The sequence below is a fragment of the Rana temporaria genome, chromosome 2 (assembly GCF_905171775.1).
Source record: "Rana temporaria chromosome 2, aRanTem1.1, whole genome shotgun sequence".
NCBI classification, from domain to species: Eukaryota; Metazoa; Chordata; class Amphibia; order Anura; family Ranidae; genus Rana; species Rana temporaria.
In genome coordinates this window covers 336,071,284-336,083,234 of record NC_053490.1, presented here as the reverse complement: position 1 = coordinate 336,083,234, position 11,951 = coordinate 336,071,284, and positions in this window count along the sequence as shown.

Here is an 11,951-nt window from a genome sequence, read left to right as displayed (position 1 = left end):
TTTGGCTACAGTCTGTGCGTCCGCACTTCCTGTCGGGAATACCTCCACCCATTTGGTCAAAGCATCTATTATTACCAGACAATATTTTTTCCTTTCACATTTGTCCAATTCAATAAAATCCATACAAATGTGTTGGAATGTATATTGCGGTGTGGGGAACTTTCCTTTTTGTGGTATTATACCTCCCTGAGCATTGTGTTTTGCACATATAATGCATTGAGAACAAAAAGTTTTTGAATAGTTTGTAAAGCCATAGGCCGTACATACCTTATTTAACATCTCAGTCATCCCCCTGTTTGACACATGAGTTACTCCATGTGTCAACACTGCTGCATACCTAAATAGGGATTTTGGCAATACTGGTTTTCCTTCAGGTGATGTGTAAATGTTCTCTATCAATGTGCAACCTTTTGTTTTCCAATATTGTTTCTCCCCGGGGGGAGCATTCTGCTGCATATCAGTAAGGACTGTATGATCTATCTCTATGATTTCCAGTTCTGTCATTATTTGATGTGTTTCTTGTGCCGCTATTTTAGCCGCTTCATCTGCTCTTTTATTTCCCTCCGAGATGGAGTCTGTATGTTTTGTGTGTGCTTGACATTTGCATATTGCAAGCTCTTTTGGTAACTGTATTGCATCTAGAAGTTCTAGAATGAGGGAGGTCACCATCCCCCTGTTTTTCCATTGTTGTGCAAAAACATGTACAGTTGAAAATGCATATTGACTATCTGTGTATATGGTTACAGATTTTCCTTTTGTAATTATGCATGCTCTTGTCAGTGCTACAAGTTCTGCTACTTGTGCTGAATAATGTTTTGGTAAAGGCCTAGCTTCCAAGATTTCATCCTGTGTCACTACTGCATATCCAGTTGCATTTGTGCCATCTGGATTTTTCCTACTGGAGCCATGAACAAAAAAACGTCATGTCAGGATTAGATAAAGGTACATCTTTCAAATCACTTCGAGGCAGTACCTTTTCAGCGATGGCAGCAGTACAGTTATGTTTATGGCCATCAGTAGGGAGTGGTAGTAGTGTGGATGGGTTTAATGTAGTACACCTCTGTATAGTTAAGTGAGGTTGTGTTAAGAGTATTGTCATACAGGAAAGGTGTCGTGCTGGGCTCAAATGTGATATCTTTTGTTGTAAAAGAATAACAGATACTGCATGAGGTACTATGAGTGTCAGCAGGTGATGTAGCACTATAGATGCTGAGGCCTTACCTGCTTCGGCTGCAGCTACCACTGCCTGTACACAGGGTGGAAGTGCTCTAGTTACACTGTCTAGTTTTGTAGAATAGTAAGCAATTGGCCTCTGGCGCTCACCATGTAAATGTGTAAGTACTGATGTCATGTGACCTTCCCTTAAATCTACTGTTTGTTTGAAAAAGGTTTGTCATATTCCGTTAAGGCTAGCACTGATGAACTAGAAAGGACTTGTTTTAGGTCAGTAAAAGCTATCTCTGTTTCCTCACTCCATTTAATAGCATCCTGTGGGGCCATGGGGTTACCATGTAAGGCATGGACCAACGGGGCGGTCAATATTGAATACCCGGGGATCCAAACCCTACAAAAATTCCTCATGCCCAAAAAATACATCATTTTGTTTTTTTTTGGTCTCGACACCTGTAGGAGGATTCTAATTCTCGCTTCATCCAGGTGCCGACCTTCTTTTGAGATATTATACCCTAAGTATTTGACCTGCTGTTGTCACAACTAGAGTTTTAGTGTTATTTACCTTATGCCCTTGTTCATGGAGAAAATACAACAGAGCCATTGTATCAGTCCTACAAACCTCCTCTGAGGGAGACGCCACTAGAAGGTGTCTTCATAGAGGAGGAGCTGGCTTCCCCCTAGGGGCACAAATTGAGCCAAGTTTGTGGACATTGCCTGTGAAAAGATGGTGGGGGACTCTCAATAGCTCTGGGGCAACCTGGTAGGTATACCTTTTCCCCCGGTAAGTGAAGGCAAACCAAAATTGATGGTCGGGGTGCACTGGAAAGCTAAACATTACTGATATCAATCACAGAGAAGAATTCATTCCCTGGATCCAAATCATTTAATAGTGTGTGTGGATCTGGTACCACAGGAGCTCTTGGTATAACTGCCTGGTTAACAGCTTGTAAATCCTGTACCATTCTCCAGCCTGTGGAAGGCGGAGCCTTCTTAACAGGGAAAAGAGGGGTGTTACAGGGGCTGTCAGGACACAGAATAACCACCCCTATTTGTAAAAATGTATCTATTACAGAGGCTATACCCTCCTCTGCTTCCTTCTATGGGACTCCCCTGTTTCCGCCTCGGCAGTGTACTCCTCTACATCCTCATCTCCTTCAACACTTTGCACAAAAACCTTTACTTTCACATTTGTTTCCCATTGTTTTCAGATACTTCTCTGAATGTTTAGCATATTGTAAAACATCTAGAACTGATGCAGTTCCGTAAATAACCATATTTTTAACAATGTAATCATTATGATCCTGTTTTAATCCATTTACAAAAGCTATTTTTAGCTGTTGCTGATATACACTATTCACATCCTCAGCTTTGGGGAGCCCGGAGAACACTTTAAAAACCTCTCGTAGTTTATTTAGGTAGTCACTGACACTCTTTTTGTCTTCTTGTACTGTCATATTTATTTTCTGCCAATCAGTCCTTTGAATCCTTCTAAGCTGACATCTATTCAGTAATGCAGTCAACCTGTTTCCTAAGTCTGGGCTATCTGGAGGTAATGGATCTCTTCGCCCCTGTCCGTCTGCTAGGCCGCAAGGGTCCCAATCCCCCTTTACGGAAGCCCAATCTGATCCCAGTACTCTCCTCAGGGCTCTCTCTACCTCCACCCTGTTCAACTTGTAACTGTTCCGTTATCCCTCTATGTTTTTAATAAATTCCGCTGGACCTAATTTTGGATGTTTTATGTGTTCTGTAGCCTTTTGTATGTCTCAGTCCATGGCCTGAAACCAGTCATTGTCAGGGGATGCTGTCCTCCCCTGGGGTTTGGGACTTCTATCAAAGGGTATACTTCACCATCATCTACACCATACCTAATAGGAGGTTTACTTGATCTCTTGGCACCTGCAGGGGCACCTAGTGTATAGGTTATGGCGTCAGTTAAAGTTTCAAGGATTGATCTGTTCAGCTCCGAGATCATGCTGCTATCTGGAGAGATTAAGGAAGTAGGGTCAGGGTCTTGTTCAGAGGCGGTTCCTCTGACAGGGGTGGATGTCACAGGGAGGGTGGTACTCTGGGCAGTGGCTTGCACCTGAGGGGGAGGACCATTATAAGGAGGTGGTCTCTGGGTGCTACAAATTAAATTATCCTCTTTGTCCACAAGCCAGCATGCCGCCATTTCTTTATCGTACATCACGGGACACAGAGCAGCATAGCCATTACATATGGGTTATATAGTGCACCTTCAGGTGATGGACACTGGCACTCTCCGACAGGAAGTTCCCTCCCTATATAACCCCCACCCATAGTGGGAGTACCTCAGTTTTTTCGCCAGTGTCTTAGGTGTTGGTGCATTGAAGAGCTCTGCCTATAGTTGTCCTCTGGACCAGGGCAAGCTGACCGGATCCGTCCAAGGTGCTTCATAGCCAAAGTGGACGGTACCCGGGCCCCCAGGTCCTGGAGGGGGTTTTGCCTATAACGCTTCTCCTTTGCGAGAGCTGGACTCTGGGTTCCAGGACTGGTTTCCTACAACCAAGCAATTCCTGTTGCCAGCAGTGCTATATAGGTCCAGGAGTGTGGTGTTCCTAATCTGGACCCCGGTACCTGAAGGTCTATGACGTTACCCACGTTTTAGGGGGAAGATTGGGCCTCTTGCAGTTGGCAATACCCTGCGGCGTGGAGAAGGTAAGAGGGGGCCTGCGGAACTTGGTTTGTCAGCAGGCCCCCACAGGGGACTCTGGGTTTAGCCCGCTTTATGCCTCTGTGCATGGGCGCCTCATTCCACAAAGTCTGAATGACAGGATGGTTTCTATGTACCCATTAATGTTTCCCCTGGCTGGTTCTGGTAGACGGCTGCATACCATAAGGTTTACAATAAGAGCTGCTATTGCGCTAGGGGGGGTCACTTGTGTAGCATGGAGGTCTTACCATCCGCGCAGCTACAGCTCCCCCGTAAGCCTGTTCGGGCGTCTCACTCCCCTGCAGCCCACGTGTGTCTGCTCCTCCAGCAGCGTCCGGAACGGGCGCGCGCGCGCGTGTAAATAGACGCGGCGACGCTGCGTGAGGAGGCGGAGTTTTTTCGGGGCGGTCCCTCTTCCTGCTCTGAGAGCCTATATTAGGCTGGCAGTCGATCTGGGTCGCCGTGGGACACGGAGCAGCGGCAGGTTAACTGCGTGAGAGCAGTACCTTGCAAAGGGAGAGTGACACCCGGTGGTGGATCTGGTGAAGTACACTTTTCTTAAGAGCCTGCGGCTCGTTTCTTGTTTAAAAGGCCGGTGTACTTGCAGCAGTCTGAGCCTTGCTACCCACGGCTCTATCCCAGATCAGCATAAAGGTGGCTTTACTTAGCTCATTTGTGTGAGTTGCAAGCCCTTGGGGCATTGTATTGTCCATCTTTATTAGGTTATGGGAAGTTTAATTAATTTAACAGCACCCTAACCTATTAATTTTTTGACACTTTTTTTCAAAGAGGTGTTTTTTTGTCTCTGCTGATTAAAACAGTCAGTGGTGTTTAGCGGAGTACCTTGGGTTTGTATAGATGGCTCCTAAGGGCGCGGGAAGCTCCAAAAATGCTAAAGCTACAAAAAAGCAGAAGGGTTCCCCATCGGGTTCGGAGGATCTTGGCCAGCCTCTGCAGTGCCTTCCTCCCCGGACAGACCAGAGGTCGTTAGCCCAGTTGAGCCATTGGGGTTGCTAGGTGCTACGGCTGGCCCTACCCAACCAACTCCCTCCTTTGTTACGGAGGAGATGTTAGCCGCCACCTTAGGCGGATTTGAGCAAAGGATGACTGCTTTATTGCCGCATCATTTCCCGGGAAGAAACGGACTAGGTCCCCTTCCCCTAGGGTCGACTCTCCAGATGAGGAGGTCCTTTCCCAAGAAGAAATTGATTTCTTGGCGGAGCAGGGGGATGACCCCCTGGAACAGGGTTCGGAAGAATCCACAATAGAGGAACCGTTCTCAGCCTCTCAGGCAGAGAGACTATGGATACAGTCCTAGCGGACATGGTGCGGACGGCATTTAAATTACCCTGCCTGAACCTCAGGCTACCGTATCCTCCCTTGGTTCCTTAAAAGCTCCCCAAACCAGTGCGGTTTTTCCGGTCCATCCCTTACTGAGGGACCTAATCTTTCAGGATTGGGCCAAACCAGATAGGATTTTCTTCCTCCTAAGAGGTTTTCAGTTTTATATCCTTTAGAAGAAGGGTTTTCAAAAAAATGGACTGTCCCTACTGTGGACGCAGCCATTTCATGTGTCAATAAGTCCTTGACGTGTCCGGTAGACAACATTCACATGTTTAAGGATCCTGTCGATAAAAGGCTTGAAACTCTGCTAAAATCTTCCTTTGCCACCGCAGGGGCTGTAGTGCAACCAGCGGTAGCCGCCATTGGAGTATGCCAGGCATTGAAGGACCAGGCCAAACAGGTTCTAAGAGACCTTCCGGCGCAACAGGCACAGGACTTGGCTGATCTGCCTAGGGCATTATGCTTTGCCGTAGATGCCATTAAGGATTCCATCCAGCAAGCTTCTCGGTTATCCTTATTCCTGGTTCACATGAGAAGACTTTTATGGCTAAAAAATTGGTCGGCAGAGACTCCCTGTAAGAAACTCTTAACTGGGTTTTCGTTCCAGGGGGAGAGGTTGTTTGGAGATGATCTGGATAAGTATATCCAGAAGATTTCCAGTGGCAAGAGCACTCTCCTGCCTGTTAAAAAGAGGTTTCGAGGGCCAACCTTTAAGCGCCCAAACTCTCCAGGTCCAGGTCCCTCACCCTCCGGCAGTATCGACGGCCTGCTGGCCGTTCACCCGCAAACAGACCGCAAGGGCAAGCTTCAGGTATCAAAAACCGTGGTTTCGCAAACCAGTTAAAGCTGCCCCTAAAGCGAATCTGTGAAGGGACGCCCCCACTCTCTCGGGTGGGGGGAAGACTCCGCTTTTTCTCGGAGCTTTGGGAGGCCAGAATCTCCGACGAATGGGTTCTGTCCTCAGTGGCTCGGGGTACAAGCTGGAGTTTTTGGGGTTTCCCCCTCCTCACTTCCAGGAGTCCAGGCTCCCAAGCGATCCAAAGAAAAGGGTCTCGCTTCTAGCAGCCCTAGATCGCCTCTTAGATCAACAAGTGATTATGGAAGTACCATCTCAGGAGCGCGGACAAGGATTTTATTCAAATCTATTTATAGTCCCAAAGCCCAACGGCGATGTAAGACCAATATTGGATCTAAAAACCCTGAACCGTTATTTAAGGGTTCGCTCCTTCCGTATGGAGTCCATTCGTTCAGTGATGGCCGCCCTACAGGGAAAAGAATTTCTCGCATCCATCGACATCAAGGATGCATACCTGCACGTGCCAATCTACCCCGGCCATTTCAGGTACCTCCGGTTTGCCTTAGGCCATCGGCATTTTCAGTTCACGGCCTTGCCCTTCGGGCTAGCCACGGCTCCCCGGGTCTTCACCAAAATTTTGGCCCCGGTGTTGGCCAACCTAAGATCCCAGGGGATCCTGGTTATGGCTTATCTAGACGATCTATTAGTCGTCGATCTTTCAGTAGCCAGCCTAAAACAGGCAGTTTGCTTAGTGGTAAATTATCTAGAATCCCTGGGTTGGGTTCTAAATCAGGACAAGTCGGCCTTGCAGCCCACAAGAAGGTTGGAGTATCTTGGGTTAATTCTAGATACTATGCAGCAGAAGGTCTTTCTTCCCCAGTCCAAGGTGGATTCTATAAAGGAATTGATCCAGGTGGTTCTAAGCGCGCAAGGCCAACAGTTCGCCTGTGTATGCGCCTCTTGGGCAAGCTAGTGGCCACCTTCGAGGCAGTGCCCTACGCCCAGATCCACTCCCGAAAATTGCAGAAAGCAATTCTCGCAGCTTGGGACAAGAGAATCCAGGCCCTGGATCTTCCCATATCCCTGTCCCAGGCAGCCCGTCAGAGTCTGTGCTGGTGGCTGGTCCCACAAACCTTTTGAAGGGAAGGTCGTTCTGTCCAGTTTCATGGAGGATTGTGACTACAGACGCGAGTTTTTGGGGTGGGGCGCAGTCCTGGACGGATTGACCCAGCAAGGGAAGTGGTCAGAGCAGAATCGATCCTGTCGATAAATGTTCTGGAGATACGAGCAATCCGGTTAGCTCTAGTTGCATGGACAGATGTATTACAGGACTCCCCTGTGAGGATACAGTCCGACAACGCCACGGCTGTGGCCTACATAAACCACCAGGGCGGCACCAGAAGTCAAGCAGCCCAGAAGGAGGTGGACCGGATCTTTGCTTGGGCAGAGTCCCATGTTCCCTGCATTTCAGCAGTGTTTATCCCCGGGGTGGACAATTGGCAGGCGGATTTCCTCAGCCGCCATCAGATGTCTCCGGGAGAATGGTCCCTCCATCCCGAGGTATTTCAGGCCATCTGCCAAAGATGGGGAGTCCCGGAGGTGGACATAATGGCCTCCAGATTCAATACGAAATTGACCAGTTCGTGTCACGGACAAGGGATCCATTGGCCTACGGGACGGACGCCCTAGTATGTCCTTGGCATCAGTTTGCACTGATCTACGCCTTCCCTCCGTTACGGATGCTACCCCGTCTTCTTCTCAGAATTCAGGTGGAGCACAAACCAACGATTCTAGTAGCCCCCGCGTGGCCCCGGAGGCCTTGGTACTCCTTAATAATAAGGATGGCAGTGGAAGAACCTTGGGTCCTCCCGTTAAGGCCGGACCTCCTCTCACAAGGACCGTTCTTCCATCCTGCCTTACAGGCCCTAAATTTGACGGCCTGGCGGCTGAATCCCTAATTCTTAGAAACAGGGGCCTCTCTGGCCGGGTCATTCCCACCCTGATTAATGCAAGAAAGCCAGTTCTAGGCTTATATACTATAGGGTGTGGAAGGCTTACATTACATGGTGCGAGGCTAAGAGATGGCATCCCCGCAAGTATGTCATTGGGAGAATCTGGAATTCCTACAATTAGGAGTAGAAAAGGGACTGGCTATTAGCACAGTCAAAGGACAGGTCTCGGCCCTATCCATTTTCTTTCAGAGACCTCTGGCCTCTCACTCCTTAATGAAGTCTTTTTTGCAGGGGGTCATTCGGATTAACCCTCCGATTAAAGCTCCCCTATATCCTTGGGATCTAAACTTGGTTCTCTCGGCTTTGCAAAGCCAGCCCTTTGAACCGCTGTCTGAAATCCCGCTGGTCTTGTTGACTAGGAAACTAGTTTTTTTGGTCGCTATGGCTTCCGCCAGAAGGGTATCAGAACTGGCAGCCTTGTCATGCAAGACACCGTACTTGATTGTACATAAGGACAGGGTCGTTCTTGCCACATCCGTCCTTCCTACCAAAGGTGGTATCTAGCTTTCATTTGAATCAGGACTTAATTCGTCCTTTTTTCCTGAACCTTCTTCTAAGAAGGAGAGACTCCTGCATTCCTTAGATGTGGTTAGGGCTGTTAAGATTTATCTAAAGGCCACAGCCCAGATTCGCAAGACTGAAGTCTTATTTATTCTGCCGGAAGGACCTAAAAAAGGTCAGGCAGCGTCTAAAGCCACCATTTCCAAGTGGATTAGACAAGTGATTGTACAGGCCTACGGCCTGAAAGGTAAGAGCCCGCCCTTGTCGATCAAGGCTCATTCCACAAGAGCCGTGAGCGCCTCTTGGGCAGCGTATCACCAGGTCTCCATGGCCCAAGTCTGCAAGGCAGCGACCTGGTCGTCGGTTCATACGTTGCTAAATTTTATCAAATGGACGTTAGGAGGAACGCTGATTCAGCCTTCGGGCAGGCGGTTCTGCAGGCCGCAGTATAAGATCCTCTTGTCCTATGGCACCCGCTGTTTTTTTCTGTGCATGGTTGTTTTCCCTCCCCTCATTTGCATTGCTTGGGGACATCCCATATGTAATGGCTATGCTGCTCTGTGTCCCGTGATGTACGATAAAGAAAAAGGGATTTTTAATAACAGCTTACCTGTAAAATCCTTTTCTTGTAGTACATCACGGGACACAGAGCTCCCACCCCTCTTTTGGGGAATTTTGGGATGCATATTGCTTGCTACAAAACTGAGGTACTCCCACTATGGGTGGGGGTTATATAGGGAGGGAACTTCCTGTCGGAGAGTGCCAGTGTCCATCACCTGAAGGTGCACTATATAACCCATATGTAATGGCTATGCTGCTCTGTGTCCCGTGATGTACTACAAGAAAAGGATTTTACAGGTAAGCTGTTATTAAAAATCCCCTTTTCTAACTTACACCTTCTCTGATCTTAACAATTTAAGTATTTGTCACCAAATTCTGGCAACCTTTTACAGTTAAATTATTCTAAAAAAACACATTTTCTTTTCCTTTTAGCACAGTATATCACAATTTTAGGGTCTTTGTTTGCATACATTTCTTATCACCACACAACAGCAACACACACAATACATCCCTTTACAGAAATTATTCCCTGTGCTCTGTTCGTTTGCTTCAGTGTTTAGAATACAAATCCCACCAAAATCTATATAAAACAAAGTCTAAATTCCCCAAACAGGAAACCTATGCACACATATATTTCCTATACCAATCACCCTCTCTCCTTTTTTTTTTTTTTTTTTTTAGAAGCACAGTTTGTTTAAAACAAACACAGACACAACAAACAAACAAACAAAACAAACAAAAAAGAAGAGAGAAAAAAAAATGACCTGGTCTAAATTCACACGTGCACACACACACACACACACACACAAAAGAGCAAGTGTACTTAGCAATGTCTGAATGGGGGGGGTGAGCGAGCCCAGTGTTTAAACACCAGATTGCAGACACTGCCTTAACAAAAAACGTCCCTGTTGTTAGCATTAATTGGGGTTTCCAATAATTTGTAAATCACTGGTGTAGCAATCCTTGGCAACGATAACAATAAGAATACAGGGGAAACAAAATAAATATCAAAACACCCCACACTATGGGGAAAAACAAAAAATAGTTAAAACCTGTGTGTACAGCAGTACTGTTGTTCAAACAAAAGGTAAAGTTAGCAAGTTTAACCATTTGAAAGAGATAAAAAGAGAAAAAAAGTGATCACCAAGAAAACAGTCGGCCTCGTAATCTATTTAGATAACTCAGCTACTTGTAGCGCTTAAATTGTCGGGTCCGTAACCTACGACATTCGGTATACCCTTCAAATCTTTTTTTTTTTATCTGTCGCGGACAGCAGGCGACGTCCATTTTTACCTCAGGCAACGCCCCAAATGCCTGTGACATCGGACTATTAAGATATTATACAATCAGTCTCAATGTCTGTTATCACAACTTCTATAACTCATAACCAGAATCAAGCAGAGAAAAAGAGAAACAAAGAATAGACTTAGAGAGAGAGAGAAAAAAAAATTTAATTTAAAGTATCTTACCTCCAAAACACAATAGAAGGACTGGATCACGGCAGGTTCGGAACCAGATGGTTGAATCCGGGTCCTGGTAGCAATCGGCCCCTATTTGACCACTAATGTTAAGTGGGGGGACTTATTTTCTCAGTGAGTTTTGAGATCCGATACTCACCGATTTCTGATCGATCAGAACCATTGGACCCGGATTTCACGCATTGGTAGCGGCTCGAAGGACCAAAATGATAGGATAATTCTTCCCCTGTGATCAGTCAAACTTCAAGTGTTCCAGAAGCAAGATAGCTTTATTTCAGTTACACCGGTATAACTGGATGGAAGTCTACATGCTACATGAAAAAGCAAAAAGTCCCATACAGACACGAGGTGTATGACCTTCTTATATGGTCAACAGAAAGTGTACTATTGGCTTAAAGACCACCGGTGGCTCATGACGCAAACAGCTTTATTGCCAATCACAGTGTCTCTTTACAACGTTTGATTTAAGGAAGTAAAACAAACAATAGAACAAGAGGTAAAGCAACGTGTCCTTAGAAGCCATTACAGAAACTGGACTCCATTTTACATTTTTATAAATAGTCACACAATGCACATAGAAAACTTTTCCAACAGAACGACGGCCATACTTAATATGACTTAGAACACCTAGGGCTCAGCCCTAATTTTACGCGGCGTATCTCGACGGAAACAACGTAAAGTTAGATCGACGGGCAGCGCGGATGTTCGGGAATCGCCGTAACTAGTCATTTGCATATTCTACGCCGACCGCAATGGCCTCGCCACCTAGCGGCCGGCCTAGAATTGCATCCTTAAGATCTGACAGTGTAATTCAATTACACCTGTCGGATCTTAGGGCTAGCTATGCGTAACTGATTCTATGAATCAGTCGCATAGTTAGGACGGCCGTAACACAGAGATACGAAGGCGTATCAGGAGATACGCCATCGAATCTCTTCTGTGAATCTGGCCCAATGTGTATGGTGCAAACCAACTTGGCTAAGAATCAATAGGAAAACCAGTAAGGGAGTAAACAGTGGTACAAATACAGTGAAACACAAAAATGTGGAAATAAGCGTGTGAGTGCTCGCTCAAATCACAATAATGTATGATTAAGGAACTGAACCCCTATACCATATAGTGACATGCGCGCGCGCGCGGGAGATTTAAATTCGGCAAGGTCCGGCGGCTGCCGGTCCTTTCGCCGTAGATCTCCCCTGCGCATGCGCCGCGGCGCATTACGAGGGGAATATCTCCTAAACCGTGCAGGTTTAGGAGATATTCTCCTTACCTACAGATAAGCCTTATTATAGGCTTACCTGTAGGTAAAAGTACAAAAAAAGGGTTTACAACCACTTTAACTTTACACCAGCCATGGTAAAGTATGGCCGTCGTTCCCGCTTCGAATTTTAAATATTTTTTTTTTCGGCGTAAGT